Below are 23,713 nucleotides of genomic sequence, written 5' to 3'. Positions count from 1 at the left end.
TTAGAGGGGTTTAATTGTAATTGAACCAGATTGAGTTCCAACCCAAAATTAGAGGACAAACCACAATTTGACAGAAACGTAAAGCGTGTTTTAGTTTTGACAACAGGAAGGGGGACGCAGTAATTAAATGAAAGTCGAAGGGCATTTCTGCAGTGAAATTTAACAGTTTAGGGCCCGCAAAATAATTACCGGAAGTGCTAGTGAGCTGGAGTCGCATGGGGCCTAGTTTGCGGGACCACAACCTCTAAGCGCGCCAAAAAGGAAGGCTGGAATCACGTGCGAGTACCTTACATTCTTGCATCTGCCCATCAGATCGTGTCCGAAGATGTACAACGCCACGTAGGTAGACGGGCAGTCCTACGTAATGGTTGTGGGCCTGTGGTATGAAGGTTACGCACGTGTGCTGATGCGGGTTCACGGTATTCAAGATGCGACCGGTGCAGTGTAGTACTGCTCTCTGGAGCCCTGGGGACCCCAACTAGTGCCTCGTAGGAGGACATGTGGACGCGTTTGGTTCGGTGCTGGGCCGGCCTCCATTGTTACGAATACAAGAAGGTGGGCCGGTTTTTGGGCGGGTCCCACTGGTGGTAGGGCGTGACTCTCTGCAAAATACAGTTTATTTGGTTGCATCCGGAAAACGGACATAGTAGAATTCTTTTTCTTTTTCATTTTTCTAAACAGTTGCAATTAAATTACGTTAATTATTTTGTTTTGAATTGTTTTATAAAAAGGAAAAGATTAAAAAAATGGTTTTTTTTTATTAACATCTCATATTTTGTTGACTACATTCTAGATAATGATTTAATATTAAATTGCTCATAAAATGACTGTTTAAGCCCTAAAATGTTCTAAAATTTAAAAAGAATATTCTAAATACAACTCAAGTTCTTGCTTTGAGTCATGCTTAAAATTTACTTCTACGCTCTCACATAAGCAATATGACTATTTTTCTAGAAATGAATGAACATGTTTTCCGTAAAAGTTTGAAAACTCAATGTGAAACTCCATCACTTCAATATATATACATACAACTGCAAGACTTAAACCCTTTTGCCCTCGAGTCAGTTTGGGTGAGGCTTGTGTCCTTTTGTCTTTGCTTTAATAAAAACTCATTTCGACTAAAAGAAAGATTGAAGAATTATATAGGTTACTGATATGAAAATTGAAAAGAAAACTAGAGGAAATAGGTTTGTGAAGACGAATAAGTGAGTTTGATGTGGGGTTATATAGGCTACTGATATGAAAATTGAAAAGAAAACTGGAGGAAACAAGTTTGTGAAGACAAATAAACGGGTTTGATGTGGGGTGTATGTGAGGCGTTTAGGGTGTAAGGGTAGCTTGGGAAAAAATGTGTGATGTTTTAAGTATGTGAGATGTAATCAACAAAATATGGGTTGCCAATAAAACAACCCAAAAGAAAGTGTGAGAATAAAAGAGGAGAAAATCTTACACTGAAATGGACAATGAAACTTAAATAAAGTGTAGTTACGTTGCAGATCTAAATCATTAGAAACAAATATGTTTGATTATCTCAGGTTTAATGTCCTCAAGCGTTGTATTCATCCCATTACATTATTTCGTAAGTTTAGCGTTTGTTTCGTGTCTAGAATTAGATTAAAAAAACTCAATATATTTGAAAGTTTAAACAATGATTAAAAAATGACGTTAAACTTGAAGCTAAAAGATGGAGTATTCAATTAGCAGAAATAAGTTTACAATAAAGAACATTAATTTATGCATTGACTTTGGGTCCTCCATATTTTTAGCTTTGATCACATTTTGTCTTTAGAAGTGAGATGTCTTAAATTCGATACTTGCTAAAAATGAATTTACATTGTATTATTACTAGCCTATTGTGAAGCTTTTTTCACTCTCACACCCCCTTAGTATAGATAATATCGTTTATTAAAAAAAAAATGTCAAACTCAAAACCCTAAATTCCAAAAATGCAAAGGGAGTCAATGCCAAGGGGCATGCAAAATTAAGTTTGGGCAGACACTTTTTCCATTTAAAGAAAAATTTTATAATTTGTTCCCAAAAAGAAGAAATTTTTTATAATTTCAAATGATTGAAACTGGTGACATCAAAGTATGTAGGTTTTTCAGAGAGCCCCTATATATATATGAAATATAGTTTGATCATTTATAGGCTGTTATCGGCTGCTTTCAATTGAAATTATGAAAATTTGCAATGGAATGGGTGTACTAACTCATTCAAATTAGTTGGAATTAGAGAAGAATTTCTAAAAAAAAGAATCAAAAGTTTGAATTCTGCAATGAGTTCCGACAAAATTTATGTAATGGATTGTTAAATATCGTCGATATTCATTGTTTTTCCTATATATCACTGATATAGGGTGAAATTTGCATTTCAATCATTTTCTATATTGATTCTTGATTTTTTAAATATTTCAACAAAAATATTGATTATTTCGTTGATGTTTTAAACACTAATTGGGAGGGAGACACGTTCACAAAAAGATCAATTTTTTTAGGTACAATTCAATACTGCTATGGTCTATGGGTTCCTTTTGTGCTCAATAAAAATCATCGTCTTGGATCATGCATTACACGTGCTATCACTTTCTTCTTTCCTTTACTACAAAGACAAGATCATGTCAGTTTCCTAAAAATAAAAAATAAATAAATATATATATATATATATATATATAAAGGAAAAAAAAAAGGTAAATTACATAGTAGCCCCTCAGGTTTGAGGTCTATTACAACCTCATACAACATCTTTAAAACATTTCACTTTCATACCTCACGTTCTATTTTATTTCAAAATAATACCTCCGTTACATTTTCCATCCATTGATCCGTTAAGTGCTGACGTGGCTGCCACATTTGTGCCACGTGGTTGCCAAATGTGTGCCACGTGCAAAAAAAATTAATTTTTTTAAAAAAAACCTTAATCTTTAAAAAAAAATTATTTAAAAAAAAAAAAAAAAAAAAACCTGAAAACTTGAAACCCATATCCCATTATCCCCCAACCTCTGAACCTTGGAAGAAGAAGGGAAAAAAAAAAACCAAAAAAGAAGAAACCCCCACCCCGTGAACCCCCCAAACCAGAAACCCAGAAAGAAGAAATCCCCCCACCACCACGCCACCCCCCACCCCTCGATCCACCTCACCCAGAACCTCCCCTTCACATTTATCTCCCTTCATTTTCCTCACCATCAAAGCGCAAAAGGGTTTCTTTGGTTTGCTCGCTCTCTGCAACTTCAACTGATCATCCATGGCCGACCTCTCCAGCTCAGCCTCTCGCCGCCAGCTCTCCGCCCCAGATCTCCAAATGTAGAAAGAAGAAATCCACCCCCCCCCCCCCCGCAACCCTCCCTCCCCCACGACCCACCTCACCCAGAAACCCACATCCTTCCCTCCCCCCCCCCCCCCCCCCAAAAAAAAAAAAACCCTCAGTTCGTCCCCCCCAAAATCTGCAAGAAGAAGAAGAGGGAGAAAAAAAAAGCCCAGTTCGCGGGGGGGGGGGGGGGAAGGGAAGTGGGTCGTGGGTCGCGGCGGAGCGGGGGGAAGGGAGGTGGGTCGTGGGTCGCGGCAGGGCCTGGGGGGTTTCTTTTTTTTCTTCTTCCTCCCTCTTCTTCTTCTTCTTTTTATTGTTGCAGGTATGTAGCGGTAGAACAAGCAATTGGGTCGGCGGTAGGGGTGTGTAGAGGAGAGTGGAAGGTGTGTAGAGAAGGAAAGAGGGTGGGTGCGGAGGGAGGGAGGGTCGCGGGTTAGGGGGTGCACAGGGAGGGTCGTGGGTGGGGGGGGGCGGGGGTGTTCTAGGTTTCTGGTTTTGGGGTGGGGGGTTATCATTTCTGGGTTGCAGGGAAGAAGATGAAGATGGGGGATATGGGTTTGGGGGTTGCGGGGAGAAGAGAGGATTTTGGGAGTTGCAGAAGGGTGGGGGAGGGGGGGAGGAAGGGATCTGGGTTTCGGGATTTTCTAGTTTTTTTTTTTAATTATTTTTTAAAAGATTAAGGTTTTTTTTTTTTAAAAAATTAATTTTTTTTGCCACGTGGCACACATTTGGCAGCCACGTGGCACAAATGTGGCAGCCACGTCAGCACTTAACAGATCAATGGATGGAAAATGTAACGGAGGTATTATTTTGAAATAAAATAGAACGTGAGGTATGAAAATGAAATGTTTTAAAGATGTTGTATGAGGTTGTAATAGACCTCAAACCTGAAGGGCTACTATGTAATTTACCCAAAAAAAAAAAAAAAGAACAAGATCTTGCAGGACATAATTTTTCGGATACCGCTATACACAATTACTACTCAATCACATACAGAGAGGTTTCAATGATGTAGGGCACAACAGTACAAAGTCATGATCTCTCCAAGAAAAAACTCTCTTGCCCCCGTGGCATGAAAGGAATATACATATATATATATATATATATATATATATATATATATATTGATTTTATATTTTTGATTATGTGAGGATATAGTAAATTTGAAATGATGATAATTTATGTAAATCCTGAACCTGAGGGGCATTCAGCAACGACATCACATCATGAACAACGGTACTAGGGTTTGCTTTCTTGATTCTTATGGTCGCATTATACAAATTTTAATTTTAGCGTGCAAGTATATACTCCACCGTCCCAAATTGTTGTAAGCAAAGAAAATTGTGAAACATTTGCATTTGACAGAAAGATTTTCAAAGCAAAAGATGACAAATTTTCTTACTCTTCTTTTTGACAGTTCTTCCGTTGGTCTTTGCAGCTTGCTTTCCTTATAGACAAAGATTGCAAGCAAACTTCATCATACACATTTCTGCCTTTTTTTCTTTTGACTATTTTGTTAATTATTTTTTACATAAGACATGATTTGGACTTTAATCTGCCAAAAGGTGTTAATTGTTAATTCTCCACATAGAGTTGTGAAAATTTTCATAAAAAAGGGAAAGGATTTACAGTTTTTTTTTTTTTTTGGAAGCCAAACAAATATCACTGATCTCCAATCTTTTCCTGACCAGGCAAATGGCAATTAAATTAGGAGCATCAGAACGTGACAAAGTGTTACATATAGTTAGGAGCATCCAAAACATTATTCACTTTAAAATATAAATCAAAATGGCTATCAGGACACCAGCAAGAAAAAAGCCGATTTATTTTTAAAGCTACGTGAGCCCACGACCTTACCCCATATAATTTTATGGCCATTATGTACACTTTAAATAGGTTTGTTTTGTTGCTACTGTACGTGCCCTAACCAAATCAAACAAATTGAAGTTGTATCAACCAACATGATTTCCCTTTTAAGCTTACGGTTCATTAGATCGATCGAATAGAATCTTCATATGCTTCCAAGTTTGCCCTTATAAAACTGTGAGGGGTCATTTTCCCCCCCCCCTAATAAACTGCAAAGTCCATTCCACATCTAGCACTGCTACAATGGGAAGTGCCCAGTGGCGGATTCAAGAAATAATATTATGAGAGTCAGCAAGAATAGCGCGCAAAATTTTTTTAAGAAATAACATGCATATCGTCATTTTTCAAGTCTTGGTAGACTTGAAATCATTTGGAAAGGGATACTGCACACCTGTTAATGCCTCATTTGCTTGGGTAACTAACATGTTCTAAGGCTGCTCCCATATGAATGCTTAACAAAGAAACACACTTATCTTGAACACACTAACATTGTTTGATATCATTGCATCTCATTAATATGTTTGTCTAAGAATGATGATGCTTTGCTATTCTCTGAGATCATCATTTCATTTACTTTGCATTTTTGGATAATTTTTTACTTGGTTCTTTTTTTCTGCCTACAATTGTAATCACAACCAACAAACAAGTCAGAGGTAAATAATATTAGGACTAGACTGTGAAGGGGCAACACCTCTCTAATACATTTTATCAAGCAATTGAATGTCATATATGAAGGGCAACTCTAACCTTTAAAGGGGTAGCACTCAAGTCATCCATGGACATTCACTGAAGTTCGAAAGGTCAGCACTCAAGTTATCCCTGGACATTCACTGAGTTCGGGGGGGTCAGCTGATCCTCATGCCCCTCAATGCATCCGCCCCTGGAAGTGCCATGAGGCGAATTTCTTAATAAAAAGGAAAATTACAATAGGCCAATAGGGACGTGAAGTTAAATCCCAACCATTAAATAATTTATAAAAAAAAATCAACAACTTTTAACAAAACCTATAACAAGGAAGATGAGAAAGGTTACAAGAATAAGCAGTTGCAACACAAGGAGGGAATGATTCCATCGGGGTGACCAACACGACATAATTAGCCAAACAACCAGCAACTTGATTATGTACCATCTCTAGTTAAAAATATGAAAAAACTAAACTTGGCGGTTATACTAACTAACAAAAAGCCTCCAGGGGACCAATAAAAAAATAAGGCAAACTATAGTGGTTGATATATAAAAACTGCAAACTACAATGGTTGATAAATGGCTACTAGATCTCATTGACCATCACAAGTAAATATTGAATGTTTCGTTTCCATTCATTACCAGAAATTTCCATTTGTCCGACGGAGTTTTGCCCGACGAATAATATTTTGGCAAGCAAATATTCTTTACCCGATGGAATACCTCTGTTCATTTGGCAAAATTCAACAGGCAAAGAATTGGTCATTGGGTAATTTTTTTGCGCCAAGGGAAAACCTTGGCTCGTAAATTGGAAACCTTTAAGACTACCTCCAGATTAAAACCTAAGATTTAGGTTTTAAACTAACCCAATCATTCTTTCAATGATTGGGCGTTAAAACTTAAAATCTAGGCAATTTTAACAAGAATCTTGGCCATGGTTAAAAGGTTGGCCCGCTAAAATATAGGTTTCAAACTAAGTCAATCATTCTCCAATGGTTGGCTCTAAAATAAGTATTGTGTTAAAACCTAAACTTTGGACAATTTAAATTATTAAATACATTAAATCCAACAGTTGAGATCGAATATAACTAAATCTAACGGTAAAAAATAAGATCTAAAACAATTAAAATTCACCCCAAAATTCTATAAATACATGTTTCATTGTGTTTAGTGATTTTTCAACTTTTCTCGGAATCTAAATATTTTTATGTTAAAATGTTCATAAAAAAAAAAACTATGATAATCTACATAAATTTTATTTTGAGAAAAGTTACCGAAAGAAAAACATTTAGCCTAAGTTCATTCTTTTATAATCTTAGGCCAAAATTTTTGCTTAGAACCATTGGAGCAAAAAAAAAAAACCTATTTTTGTGTTAAACTTGATGTGAGAATTAACTTGACACACAAATTAAACCCTATTGTTGACAATTGTAGTAAAGATGTAAGTAGAGATCGTTCTAGACCAAGGATTAACTAGAGATGCTGATCAACACAAATAAGACTTAAAAACACTAAATTAGACTCTATAGACTCAAAACTGATTCAAAACACTCAAAACAACAACAAACAATAAAAAAGACTCAATTCTAGACCTAACAAGTGATTTTGAAGAAAATAAACTTAACTTGACTCAAAAGATTAAAAGAAAACAGATTATGACTCAACTAACAAGACTTAATGAATGGGGGATTGTTTTTGACGAATTTAAAACTTAAAACAGAAACTTTGCATAAAACACTTTATAAAAACGAATTTGGTGAATTGAAAATGGTGAAAGGCTAGTTAGAGGGTCATTCGCCACACACGACATATGCAAACAAACCAATTTCCAGTTATTATTCCTTTAAACTATGAATGACAACACCTCAAGTTAACCGTGATAGCACAAATTAACCATCAGATTTTCCTTAATTCATTGAATTGGATGGAATACGCATCGCAACCAAATTATCCTTATCAAGTTCCTTAACTATGAAAAACATGATAGAAAGACATATCAAAGATCATTAAGTTCTTTGAAAACCATAAGCATTGACAAGACATTCGTAACTATGAAAAGCATGATACTCCTGCCAAGGTTTTACTTAACACAATCATGACTAGTGACTTCCACTACTTGTGAATATAAGTTCATAACGATTAGGTGAAACTCCCTTATACTCTAGCATCAAATTCATGCCTGCAAATTAAGTGTCGACCCTCAGTCTACATACATAAATAAGTTTTGATAACTCAGATAAGCAAATCACATTCAAGACTCAAGAAACAATAACTAGATGTAATCAATTCATATAAAACATATAATCATAGCTTCGAATTCACCTCCAACTATAAAGAAATTAGTTCCACATGCCTTTAGAAACTGAAAACAAAATTAAAACCAACATTGAAACAAATCTAAGGATAGAAAGAACTAGGAACGTCCCAGCAACTCCAATGCCAGATTTCGAACCCTCATTGGATTGCAAGCCATGACACAAAGATCATTCTTCTCCTTCCTTCCTTGTTGCGGCACTTGATGAATTCTTGTGTAATATGTGTGAATTGTGGTGTAGAAATATATGGGGGGTGGTGGTTTTGAATAAATGTTGCGGCACTTGTATTTATAGGGAGAAAAATACACGGCCTAGGTAGCTTTAGAGAAGGATTGGCACTCCAAATCCCCAAGGAAAAGGGTTAACTAAATGACGAAAACCAAGAAGAATTAGGAATAAGTTTAGTGGCAGGAAACATGGCTTCTAGAAAGGCTAGGTGCGGCTAATTTGTAGGGCTTTAGAAGAAAGGTTGCGGCACCCTTGTAGGATTATGTTAAGGCTTCTAGAAATCTGCATTTAGGTGTCCTAAACTAAAAATAATTCCCCTTTTCAGCTGGAAATAAGGTAGATTAGGATAAGGTTAGGATAAGATAAGACAAGGTTAGATTGGATAAGGTTTTGGATAATGTTCATTCCTTTTAACTGATTCCTTATCTTCTTTTTCTTGGATTTATTTTCTTCATCTTTTCAGCACATTCCTAGCCTCTTGAACTTCAAAAATGTCCATCCGCCTTGCTCCATGCATATGCTATCCATTCATGGTCCAAAACTGCTCCAAAATGCTCCAAATTGCACTTTCTTGCCAACTTTGTCATATAAACCTACGAACACACGAAAATAGCTTAAAACACTATAATAAGTAAGAACTAACAATATAAAGTCGCATAAATATGCTCCTATCAAAACTCTAAATTTTCTAAGTTAAGAATTTTAGATTTTAACCCAAAGATTGAAGATGGTTTAAGCGTTCGTCGCGCAAAAGGTATAAATTAGGGTTTAGGGGTTTAATTTCGTTGGCCAAATGTGAGATACATGATTAGCATATTTAATTCATTTGATGATTTTCACAGCCTGCAAAATAAATTTCAACAACCAAACTGTCAAACTTATTTTTATATGCTCTAAGATCGCACACTCCAAAAATCACCAAAAATAACCATAATGTATTTCCTTGTAATCATGTAGTGATTGAAGATGGAGCTTGGCTTATTGATGTACTTTATTTTGTTGTTCATTAGAGATGAATACATAAAGTATGTTATAAATAGGCAAAAGTTAGAGAGATAACATTTACTAGGGACACGACCGAAGCAGGAGCAAAGTATCATACCGTTTGTTTTCGTAACTATAACACAAAAATATTACAGGTAAAGAAAGGAAGGAAGTGATATTGATATTATTACTTTCACTTCTTTTCTTTTCTGTGTGTTGTGATCACACACGGAATGCTCTTTATATAGAGCCATATCCATGAAGATTTACAAAAGTGAAATAAGAGCCCTTTGAAAAACCTCATAGAACAACAACATGGCTACTATTCTAAAGTCTTCCTCACCTTTGGCTAAAAACATGTGGGCATTCACTCCCACAACTTTTACGACACTCCCTCTTGGATGCCCACATTTCAACATCAGTTGTCTCGTTAAAACCTTGCTTTGAAAAACCCCGTGGGGAAAACCTTAGCGAAGGAAAAAGAGTACAACTTTGCTTGGATTGTTGATATGGTGTTAAATATGCTTATGTTGCTTCATTAAAACCTTGATAGGAAAAATCCAGTGGGAAAAAATCCTAGTTAAAGGAAAAAGAGTACAACAGACATGTATCATGGATGCTCCCATTGATATGTATCTCTCCATGATTCCGTATTCTTCAAATTTAACTGATTGGTAAGCCGACATAATATGATACCATGTACTAGCTTCTAAAACATGCACTTTGGTAGAGATTTGGTGAATAGGTTTGCCAGATTTTCATTGGAATAAATTTGTCTAACTTTAATAACTTTAGCCTTCTGAAGTTCATGTGTACTAAAAACCTTTGGAGATATGTGTTTAGTCTTATCGCCCTTGATGAATCCATCATTCATTTGGGCAACACACGCTGCATTATCTTCATAAATGACAATTGAAGTGTCTGTCTTTGATAGTAAACCACATGAATTTCGGATATGATGGATCATTGATCTCAACCAAGAACATTCACTACTTGCTTCATGTTAAGCAAGTATTTCCAAGTGATTGGAAGATGTAGCAACTAACGTTTGCTTTATTGAGTGCCATGAGATCGTTGTATCTCTATTAGTGAACACATATCCAATTTGTGAGCGGGTTTTATGCGGGTCGAAGAGAAAATCATCATCTGCATATCCAACAAAGCTCTGGTCAATTGTGGATTTCTCTAAGTAGAAGAGACATATGTCTGTTGTCCCATGACGGTACTGTAAAACATCTTTGACCCCCTTCCAATGACGAATTAGTGGAGTAAAGCTATACCATTGCAAACAAGTTGACTGAAAAGGCAATATATGGTCTAGTACATTGTGCCAAATACAATAAAGCACCTATTACACTCAAATATTGTACTTCTAGACCAAAGACCATTTCATCATCTTCTTTTGGATGAAATGGTACTTCTAGACCAAAGACCATTTCATCATCTTCTTTTGGATGAAATGGATCTTTCTTAATGTCTAGAGAACAAACGACCATTGGCATGTTGAGTGGATAAGCCTTGTCCATGCCAAATCGCTTCAAGATTTTTTCAATGTAAGCTGATTAATGGACCAAAATTTCATTAGCACAATGCTCGATCTGCAGACCGAGACAATATTTTGTTTTCCCAAGGTCTTTCATTTCAAATTCATTTTTCAGATATTCAGTAGTTTTATTGAGCTCTTCAGGGGTTCTAACTAAGTTTATATCATCGACATCTACTCCCATTATAGCAAATCCAGAATTTGATTTCTTAATGAACACACAAGGGCAAACGACATTGTTGGTATATCCTTCTTTGATCAAATAATCATTGAGACGATTATATCACATTCGTCCAGATTGTTTCAACCCATATAATGATCGTCTTAATTTGATTGAGGGTATACCTCATGGTTTGTTAGTCGTTTCAGGCAACTTAAGTCGTTCTGGGACCTTTATATATATATATATATATATATATATATATATATATATATATATATATATATATATATATATATATATATCAGTATCTAATTCTTCATATAGATACGCGGTGATGACATCCATAAGTCGCATGTCAAGTTTATGACAACCCGTCCATACTTGTACAATTTTATTAATTTTAAAAGAGTGAATTTACGAAAATGCCCCTAGAGGCAAGGATTTTGATTTCCGTTGACCATCGTTTAGAGAGATGTATGACCTATTATTTTGGTGTATTTGCATAGTACTCGATGATATGAACACGTAGGCGCAAACGAAATGTAATTTGGAGCTATAATGAATGAGTTATTAACAAACGAAGTTATGGGCGAAATGGTCATTTGACCATAATCTGAAATGCTCCAGAAAATCTGGAATCGCCACGTGGACGACTGTGATGGAGAAAAGAAAGAGATGGATGGCAGGGATTGAAAGAAAGAAAAAACTACTCGATAGCAATAAGAGAAAGGGGAAGAGAAGAGCTTTAGGAAAAAAAAAAAAGGGAGGTCGGCCGAATCGGGGGAGGAGAGAGGAAGATGATGAGCTAATGGGAAGAAAAGAAAAAAGGGAAATGAGGGAATGAGAAAATGAGGGGGAAAATCGAGTTCCTCTTGACCTGCGCGACCCGACCTGGTTCCTCCATATTTTCTGATGGTTTTCCATCGAATTTCCAACTAATTAGACCGATTTACCATGCCCAATCATCATCTTGCCACTCTTTCTTCCATTTCCACCCAAAATTAGAAGAAATTTGGTGGAAATTTTGGGGAAAAATAGACGGTGGTCTGTGTGGGTATACGGCGGCGATCCGCCAATTGTGAAACTAACTCAACCAATTACCACCACTAATAGGCTCCCCTACACCTTATGAACAAATCTCAAGCAGTGGTGGGGGCGTCAGAGCGAGTATGGAGGTCAAATCGAACCACACATAATTCTAGGGTTCTGGCAGTTCGTGGGCAATTTCAGGCGTTTCCCGGCTGAATTGGACTTTGGCCTAGGTATGAAAATTTCTCCTATCACTGAGATCTACTTGGTTGTAAAATTTGGTAATTTTTGGAGTTCGTCGTAAAATTTGGGTTTCCGTTCGCCAGAAATTGCCGCCTGCGGCGAAGCATGGCCAATGGGCCGACGCTGCCTTTTCATGCAGATTTTGATATTTTCAATTCGTAATTGGTACCAATTTGATGTGATTCGATTGTGAAAGATAATGTTGAATATTTCCGTTACTAGAATATTTTCGGAAATGGACAAAAGATTGAATGGTGAACTATGAAAGGCTTGATCTCGCTTAAGGGTACGTAGGCAGTCTAACAGAGGTTAGATGCAGCCTTAAATAATCAAGATTAATCTTTTGTTGGGAATTTGTTTTTAAAAAAAAAGGAATTTGGTGATTAATTCTAAAAATTAACCTTATGTTTTTGGTAAATAAATTGGGTTATAGATTTTGTGAGTAACTAAGAATTAAATAAAAGGAAAACTAATGAAAAGGGTTTGAAAACTTTGAGTTTTAATGATAAGGACAAAATAAAGGGTAAAGTGAATAGTACCAGGATTGACTTTTTAGTGTAAAAATGTGGTTTTTCGTTAAAGTGAACAGTACTGGGTGCTTTTCGTTAAAGTTCCCTTAAATAAAAGAATTGTAATTAATGGTAGTAAATAAATAAGAGTTTAAATTTGGCCTATCACCGAAATTAGTTTCCGAAATAAAAATTTCGGGTTGGGGCGTTACAGTTTTTTCTCCCCCTAACGGCAGAAAACTATCTCATAAAAGTGACAACACGCAAAACGAGCTGTGAAAATATTACCTATCAAGGGTTCCAAATATCTAATGATAGATGGTGAATCAAAACCCACATAAATTCCCAGTCTGCACTAAGGTCCCATTTTAGTGCGTTGTGACGGTGCAATAGGCACATAAATAGCACAACCAAAAACTTTTAAATGTGAAATGTTTGGTTGATGCCCAAACATGAGTTGTATTGAGGAGTATTGGTGGTTGACTATAGGTCTTAATCGAACCAATGATGTAGCATGTAAGATGGCATGTCCTCATGCAGAAAATGGCAATTTTGTTTTCATGAGCAGAATGCGAGCTATTAATTGAAGCTACTTGATAAATGCTTCTACTAAACCATTTTGAGTATGGACATGAGGAACAATGTGTTCAACATCAATGCCTAGTGTCATGCAGTAATCATTAAAGGTTTGAGATGTAAATTCACCAGCGTTATCAAGTCGGATTGACTTAATAGGGTAATTTGGGAACTTTGCTCACAACTTAATTAACTGAGCAAAAAGTCTCGCAAAAGCTACATTTCGAGTAGACAAGAGGCAAACATGTGACCATTGGGTAGATGCATCAACCAAAACCATAAAATATCGAAATGGTCCATAAGGTGGTTGAATAGGCTCACAAATATCCCCTTGAATTCTTTGCAAAAATGATGGGGATTCAACATCAATCTTTAATTGTGATGGTCTAATTACCAATTTCCCTTAAGAATAAGCCTTGCAAGGGTTATTATTTGATATAGCAATGTGTCTACTCAATAATGGATGTCCATTAGAGTTGGTAATGATTCTACACATCATGGTGGATCCTGGATGACCCAGACAGTCATGCCAAAGCATGTAAATTTTGGATCAATGAACTTAAGGTTCATGATAGTATGTGATTCAATTGTCTTTATGTATGTATAATACAATCCACTTGATAAACCACACAACTTCTCCAATGTACGTTTATGGGTATCATTAAAGGTAATGCATAGATATTCCACATTTTGTGCACTTTTCGTTTCAATGTGGTATCCATTTAAATGTATGTTTTTAAAATTGAACAAATTTCAAGTAGATCGAGCAGTGTACAACGCATTTTGTATGGACAATATTGCTCCATTTGGTAACATGATTTGGTCTTTTCCTAAGCCTTCAATTACATTTGATTGGTTTGATATTGTTGTTACCTGTACTTTTCTAAGCATCAAGCTTAAGAAATATTTTCCATCTCGAAGCATTGTATGCGTGGTTGCGTTGTATACAAGATAAATATCTCCGTCATTGCTCTTACTTTGAGAATAACCATAGTTTTTATCCATGCTTTCTGAGTAAGGGAATCATAGTTAAAAGCAATTTATTCATAATAAAAGGAAATTGAAATGCCACTTTTATTGAATTGAAATGCGAGCTTTAAACTACAAGTTCAAATAATAAGAGTATATCAAACAAAAATGATTCAATCGGACCAATACACTTCATTCCCCTTTTCCACAATAAAGTCTAAGACATCTAGTGGGTTGTGTTCAATTGCCCTAATAAATCGAACACTGGATTAGGTATATCCATTGGTTTAGCATGGTTGATGAAATTGGTTTCGACACCATTCTCCTTGAGGGGGGCTTGATACAGGTCCATCAAATGTTTTGGGGTATGATAGGTACGTGCCCAGTGTCCATTGCCATCACACTTATGGCAGACTCCTTCAGGATTTTTATGAGTGTTATTCATATGAGCTTTACCTTTATGGCAATTTGCATTCTTGAAGCTTGGGCCTGATTTATGCTTTAGACCCTCGCAAAATTGGACACCATGATTCTTGCCTTTCCCATTCCACCGGCCTAGCTTGTGGCCACGTCCTCGTTTGTAATTATTGCCACGAGAGGATGTGGTGTTCACTTCAAGGGAAACATCATTCACTTTTGGGAATGGCATCGATCAATTATGTAATACCCTGAAAATTTAAATATATGAATATGTGGAGAAAAATCGAAAATAAATCGATTTATGGGTATGGAAAATTGAATTGAGAACTTTAAAAGTTTTGTTTCCGGAAATTTATAAAATTTACATCAAAAAATTTAACGATAAGAGGAAGATGACGAAAATGACCTATTTGGTTTAACGTAATTATACGATGACGTATTTTATCCTCATTTATTTTATCGTATTTCTTGATATATTTGGATAGAGCTCGACCTCACGAGTGTGTAGGTGCAAACTGATTGTGAAATGAAATTATAACAAAAGAGTTATTAACGTTTGAAGCTAGGGATATTTTTGTAAATTTAATCTTCACTCTAGAATGCTCCAATATCTAGAGCAATCCCATTGAGCCGCGTGGATGGCTAAGATGAAAAGGAGAGGAGAGAAAGGAGAGAAAGGAGGGAAAGGAGAGGGGGGATGGCCTAATCAAAAAGGGGGGGGGGGGATGAGGGGGAATAAGAGACGAAAAAAGGGGGGAGAAAATGGGTATGCCAACTCGACCCGAATGAGGTATGAAAAACTGACGCCATTCACGGAATTTCACGGCGAATCAAGGCAAATCACCACCTGGAAAAAACTTCCTAGCCTTCCCTCTCTTCCATTTCCACCCAAAATTAGAAGGAATTTGGGGGTGAATTTGTGAAAACCCGACGGCGGGGCTACGGGTTCAAGGCGACCATCCCTCAAATCTTGAAACAAAAACCTTCAATTACCACCACCAAAACACTCCTCTAGAACCCATGAACAAAGCCCAAACAAGTTTAGGGGCGTTGGAGCTGCTATGTAGTCGAATCGAGGACACCCAAATTTTAGGGTTCCGGCGAGTTCGTGGAAAATTGAGGCATTCCCGGCCAAATTGAACTTGGCCACAGGTATGAAAATTGTTCCCCTCACTGAGATATACGTGCCTATAAAATTTGGTAGTTTTTGGAAATAGTTGAATTTTCCTGCAAGTCAGGATGACTGACCGTCACTGGCGGCGACACGTGGCTAGTGAGCCAACGTTGTATTTTCAAGCTAATTTTGATGTTCTGAAACCAAATTTGATAAACATTTGGTGTGACTCACTTGTTTGAAAATAGTTGGTGATTGTTAGTCATTTGTATGAATTTCAGAATTTGATTGAATTTGAATTGGCGAATTACGAAGGGCTTGATCCCTGTTTAGGATATGTAGGCAGTCTAAAGTGATGCAGCCATAAAAATAGTATGCGTTGAAAAGTGAATCATGGTTATAGATTGTGGGTGGAATCTAGAAATTTAATTAAAAAATATGGATGTTGGTAGTGAACTAAATAATAGTTTAGTTTGGGCCCTATCACCGATAATTTTTTCCCAAAAATAAATAAGTCAGGGCAGGGCGTTACACAGTAGGTCAGGACTAATGATTTTCATCAGGAGCTCTTTGTTCTGTTCAGCCACAAGGAGCACCGATATCAACTGGTTTTACTCAGTAAAGCCTTGCTCTCTATACTATTGCTGAAGGAGCACATTAAAGGCATGAAAGGTGCTGAAAGTATTTTCCAACATATCTTCCTCAGTGATAGTCTCCCCACAAAGTTTCATCTGGAAGCTAATTTTGAACATTGCAGAATTGTACTCAGCAACCGACTTGAAATCCTAGATCCTCAGGTGTGTCCATTCATAACAAGCCTTTTGGAGAATCATCGTTTTCTGGTGATGGTATCTATTTCTCAATGCCTTCCAGAGGGCTAATAAATCTTCAACCGTTAGGTACTTGCTCTTCAATCCTTCATCAAGGTGGCACCGGATAAAGATCATGGCTTTCACCCAATTTTGAGAGGATGCACTGTTTCCCTCCTTGATGGTTTCTCCAAGATTTCCTGTCTCTAGATGGATCTTGGTATCCACTACCGACGCAAGGTATTTTTTCCCAATAATATATCCAGGGCAACAAACTCAAGTTTTGCCAAGTTCACCATTTTCTTTTTCCAAAAGAAAAATGAGATGTATAAGAACTTGCAATAATATGTATTTTGGAGGAATGTAGTGTTTGAACTTATGGTTTTTACAAATTTTTCATTTTGATCTTCAAGCCAAAATGATAAGCACTCGAAACTTCAGGCTTGAGATTTACATGATTAATGAGGAGGGCAATTGTACTACACCACTCTCATTGAAACAATATAGCGTAGGATGAGCGATTATACCACACCACTCAAGTAGTAGGAAAATTTAAATATGCAATGTAGGGCAGACGATTATACCGCACCACCTAAAATTGTAGTAAAATTAAATCTGCAGTTCGAGATGGGCGATTGCACCGCACCATCTAAAATCGCAGCAGAATTAACATAAATAAACACTTAGTTAGCAATTAGGAGCTACACCAAACAAGAAATCAAAAATATAAGTAATTGTTATATTGAGAACTAGGAAAAGGCATTGTGCTAGCAGATCTTGGCGATGGTACATCAAGCAGGTGAGGCAGAAGAGGAAGAAGAACACTTAGATCCTTGGAGGAAGCATTTTTCGGTGAGGAAAAATGAGAACTAGTTAGGGTTCGAGAGTCGTGCTAATAACGTGTTATAAATAGGCAAAAGTTAGAGAGATAACATTTGTTAGGGACATGAGCGAAACAGATGTAAAGTATCACACTGTTTGTTTTCGTAACTGTAACACAAAAGGATTGCAGGTAAAGAAATGAAGGAAGGGATATTGATATTATTACTTTCATTTCTTTTCTTTTCTATGTGTTGTGATCACATACGTGCTCTTTATACAGAGCCACATCCGTGAAGATTTACAAAAGTGAAATGCGTGCCCTTTGAAAAACCTTATACAACAACCACATGGCTACTATTTGAAAGTCTTTCTCACCTTTGGCTAAAAACATGTGGGCATTCACTCCCACAATATTTACAACAAAGTATGCTTTTCAAGGAAAACATAAGGCAAAAAGAAAATATTGTTATCATTACAAATTGAAAATTCCTATGTCCATAGACAACATATTGCCAATTAGTCAAACAAGCCTATGAACCTTTTGTTGCTGGGCATGAGTAATGGAAGAATGGTTATCTATGGGACAATGAATTGGGCAGTGTGGTCCAAAAGTTACTTCAACAAAGACTTTCTCTCCTAGAATCTGAAGTGTGGAGGCATGGAGTTGGAGTTCAATATTTGATGTCCAAGGTATGGAGCTTAAATAGGGGAAGAACTTACTCATATAACCAAAATACTCATTATTATGCGACTTGCGGTAAGTGTAGGACAATAACTTACCTACAACATGAACATGTTTCATACACAATTTCACATTCTCTATATCTCGTAAGGGTGTATGAAGCAGAGTTTCTCTCCTACTAAAAAAGTAGGAGTCACATTAATCCAAAATATTTGTTACTTTTTCTCCTTATATATATAAAGGAGTTCACAGTTTTAGAAGCTTTATCAATTTAGACACATGCATACATGTGCATATCATATAGAGAAAACCAACGTTCATTCACGTGTATAGGATGTTACGTACTAATGTCAAAGATAAACAAAACGGAGTTAAGTAGTTTAATCAAATCTTGATCAAGCAACTTCCCAAGCATGCATTCTTGTCGTTGACGATTAAAAGCCTCGTATATATTGTCATGCACTTCCCCAATAGAAACCATAATCAAATTAAGAGGATGATTAAACATAAACATAAACAAAAACTATCTGATTAACTCATTGCATAGATCATAGATGGAGACCTTAATTACGTACATCAAAATAACTTATATAGTATAACAAGTTAGAGCATACGAAAAATGTTGTACAACAACTAAAACTCTATTTTAAAGAGTCAAATTTAAAAATTCATTTTCAAGAGAAGCTGTTAGAGAGTCTTTGTTAGGGCTATATCACGACGTTTTGTTCATAGCTAAATTGGGATTATAACCCTAATTAGAATATTCAAAGAGACGAGAAATAGTGAAATGAATGAGAGATTTTTTAATGTGATCGATACACAAAATGGTACATCACGTGTCATTATACAAATTGTAAAATATGTGTGTTAACAAGTTAATAACTTAAAAAATAATTTTTTTTTTACCACTTATATAAAAATAAATGTGATGCACCTTCTATATTCAAGTCACAATGAAAAATTTCTCGAAATGAAGGGAGGGAAGTCAAAGTATATAAACAGCGTCGAGCCTCGGGCGCAGTGCATGGCGTACAATATTGAAAGAGGTTAGCTTTCCCCTCCGACACGGATTCGTGAGTTAGGAAGTTAGCATTACCATACTCTTGCCTATTTATCTATGGTTTCTAACCCGTAAATTCAAAGATAGATGTCTCAATCCAACCTAAAAAATAAACGAAAACAAGAAAATGTGTTACCAAATAGGTGTCAGTTTATCAACGAACATGAAGATGTTTATGTGGCTTGCTGCATTGATGCCCCTGAAGAAAAACGCCTCAAACTTTTCAAAGTCAAATAGTTTTTCACTCCCCAAGACAAAATTGGCAATAATTAAGGTTTCATTTTCAGCGTTTGAAGACATGAAAAATCAAACTATGTCTTTCGGATTCAAATCCTCGCCCCACTTGTTAGTGTATATTAATGTAAAATATTGCTTTTAGTGAAAAAAAAACATCCAACATCAAACAGATTATTTCACATGCATAACGATTGTCGGACCTTGAGTTCTTAGGGTCAGAGTAAGACGGATCACAATACGTATACCTCAGAAGTCTGGTTGTGGACTTAACGGTTCTGATCGGATTGAGCTGCTCTTCCGGAAAAGTAGGGGTAAAGTCCACTGACTCCACTGAGATTGATCTTATTCCGCAAGACACGGAAACCTGATCCAATTGGAGATCAAATAAGTTTCATATATTATTGGAGACTCCTACTATCTAGGGATTAGCATGCGTCGCAAGTAATCAAACTTCTAAAAGGAAGTAATACTTATCTCTAGATATCATTTAAGATTTTTCCAGTTTAATACGGATACCATATCCTAAAATGTTTCTATTCCAACTAGTATAAATACACTCATTTATGGTTCATCTCTGTTAACACTATTATTGCATATTTTATTCTCTTACCTATTGAGTCTCATATATTGCTTACTAACTTGATTGTTGGAGGCTCTTTGACCAGTACTCAACCAGTGCCAAGGTTGTTCACGATTTGCCAAGGTTGTTCATGATCTCTTATTCTATTACAGGTAGTTGAGTTTGTGCATCTCTTTCACATACGGTGGTGCACGAATTTGATTCCTATAACGATGCATATATGATATATGTTTGATAGAGGTATAAAATGGTTTTCTAGGAAAAGTTCTTTTGAGATATTTATGTTGTTAGATTATGAATTTGAATTTTTTTTTCTTGTTAGAATATGTTTTCTTCAAATTCACATTTTAACGTATAAGTGAATAAGAATACCACTAGACTATAGTACTAACTACTACTAAGTAGCTTAAAATCTGATTAGCAGGCAATATATAAAGTTAAATGCTAAAATTATATAACAATATTTTTATATAATACTAGCATTTGCCTACACACTTTGTGTGTATGAACATATTTTTTTAGAAAATGAGAAGGAGAGAGGGAGAGAGGGAGAGAACATGGGGAGAGTTGGAGGTTTTTTTAATTTATTTTTATTATTATTATTATTTTAATATTAGAGGTATTTTAACATCACTTGTAGTGTGGAGCCAAAAATATTCATAAGGCGACACATGGATTTTAGATAAAAGAGGACAAAAATACCCTTGAGGCATACTAGTATTCCTACGCACGAGCAGCGGGCAATCATCTGTTAACCAAGTCAAAAATGCTCAAAGAAGGTAACAAATAAAAGTTATTTCATCCATATACTCCACAAGGTAACCATTTCAAACATTCCATTTAAATTAGATTAATCGGTGAATTAATGAATTTTTTTCCTAATTAATCCATTAAATCACCAATTAAATGACCCATTATGCCAATTAATCCCCCATTACATAACCCATCACCCATGACACACCAAAAGGAGCCCAAGGGCCGGCCACATCTTCTAAAAAGGGGATTGGTCATTCTCTATAAATTAGACCCCATTTTCTCTAAAAAGACCTAAGTTGATACACTTGCAAAACTCTTAAAAATTCTCTAAACACTTTTTTTTTCTAAATTCTAATTTTGGCATCGGAGGTTCTTAGGCCAAAGCCCCCCCCATTCATCGTGGGCACGTGAGGCTCTTGGCCTTGACCTAAGGTGTTAATTGTTTTGTAAATGCAATTTTGTCCAAGAAGAAAGCGGCGGAAATTTGCATCCACATGTCGGTGAGGCTTTAATAAAAAACAATAAAATTTGGACCTGTGAAATTATATTATTGCCCATCATTTTTTTTTTGTGTGATAGAAGACTAATTTGTCTTTTCACCCTCATTTAATTGACAAAGAGAATTTTATTAATTAGTAGAAATATACATTTTATTATAATCGGTTTGGTTTTGTTAACACGCTGTTCATTAAAATCAAAACCTCACACTAAATTGTTTCTTTCAGTGTGGTTCAGTTTTATAGGCCAGTGCATTTATTGGGAAAATAAGAAATTACTCCTAAGCCTAAATTTGCTAAAAAACAATATTTTAGCCCATCCTAAACCTAACTTACACTCTACATATGCTTCAATAAAAGTAAAAAATATCCCCGCCCTATGTAAATTTGGGATAATGATCCTCTCTGAATCCTCTTTGTAATGATTGTAGGAATTCTCGCATCTTAACCATTCATCGTACATCGTGCATCTAGTCTTCGTTAAATACTATTTGTGTTAATTTTAAATAAAAAATTTAAAATAATTTATGACTGCATGATATACGATGAACAACTAAGATGTGAAAATTCCTAACATCCCTACAATTTGGATTCGGATGGATCCAAATCCGTAAATTTGTAGCTCTACCCTTGCACGTATACAGCTAAATTGCTGATGAGATGTCCACAACTCCACGTAATGCTTTTTTTTTAATTAATTTGTCACTACCAACTAATAGTTCAATAAAAATATGGAGTAAATTACACAAAAAATGGACGACATAATTACTTATTTAAAATGGTTGTTGGCTTTCAAATAATGCTACGTAATTACTCAAACTTTCTAAATTATCAAGAATTAAACAGAAGAATCGTTATTTATATTCTAAAAATTTAATTATGCACTTTAAACTTTCAATATTTAAAAAAAAATACACAAGAATTTACAATTAATTTTTAGAGCGGTTAGTATTTACCTTAAACAAAAGTAAGGAAATACTGCAAAACATGGTTTTGTTTGTTCATGATCATCAAAGAAATCAGATCTCCAAGGAATATTGGACTTTAATCATAAAACTCATAGGCAATGTAAAACAAAAGTTAATTCATAATTGGAAGCGCCCACAAGGAGAGAAAGACCTGGGAAAACAGCCAAATCTTATTTCACGGTTTCCATCAATCGTCACCATTGGAGTTCTTGTAAGAATAGTTCATACATATAATTCTTGTAACTCTTTCTCACTATTCATGTTCCCAAATTTTGGAAAGAAAAGAAAGGTGCATGCTAATAAATATAACAAGAAACATAAAAAACAAGATGAAGGGGAAGGAGAAGAACAACAAATGCCTGGCTTTCCCATGTACGCCGCGAAATCTTTTGCCTGCCAATGAATTCTCCACCGGAAACACTCACACGGCTGGTTGATCGTAAAAGCTAGACATGATAAATATGATACCAAAAACAACTATGTAATTTCTTCTTGGAAGAGTGAGTAGTAGCAGCACTCATAACAGACCATAATGATTTCTTCTTCTTGATCTTCATGACTTTTCTGTCCGTGATTGTTGCTCAAAGAAAACCCGAAAACATGGACGAGACAGAGAGTGAAAGAACAGTAGTGCGTGGATGAGTCAATTAATAATGCAATGGAAAGTATAAAAAGGGGGAGGAGCCGAGAAATTTTTATGCGCTTCGAAAACAGATGCCACGTGTTATAGAAATGATAAATAATATAAATTGATATGTCTCACTTTTATAATATATTACCGACAAAATAAATATTCGTATTATAATGTAAATGAAATTATAACACCACATGACAATATTTCAAGACACTGAAATACTTCTCTCTTTTCCATAAGAGAGAGAGAGGTTTTATGATGAAATTGTTCCCAAGAAGATGACGAGCGTTTCCCGTGATGTTGTTTTCAAAGAAGGAGGTTTTCCTTGTTTTAATTTTCATCAAAGGTGGCCAATACCAGGAGGTTAGAAGGCCTTTTTGTATTTTTTAATGTGACCGGTATACGGAGTGGTACACTACATGTCACTATACAAATGGTGAGATATGTATGTTAAAAAGTTAATAACTTAAAAAATAAAATTTCCTATTACTCCTATTAAAACACGTGATGTACTACTTGTGTTCCCGTCACAACTAAAAATTTCTCTACGCTTTGGAACTCTTCTTGTTGTCTTCCAGCTTCTCCATGCCTCCAAGAGTCCACGAATAAAGTGCTAATTAATTGGCGACTACGTCATTGGCTTTTGTTTGATTGTTTTCTGCTTAATTTTTTGGTTTAAATTAATTAGTTTTCTCAACAAAACTAGCTTGATTTAGGGACAA

The sequence above is a fragment of the Malus sylvestris genome, chromosome 17 (genome assembly GCF_916048215.2).
Source record: "Malus sylvestris chromosome 17, drMalSylv7.2, whole genome shotgun sequence".
Taxonomy (NCBI): domain Eukaryota; kingdom Viridiplantae; phylum Streptophyta; class Magnoliopsida; order Rosales; family Rosaceae; genus Malus; species Malus sylvestris.
Note: the sequence above shows the minus strand (reverse complement) of the source record.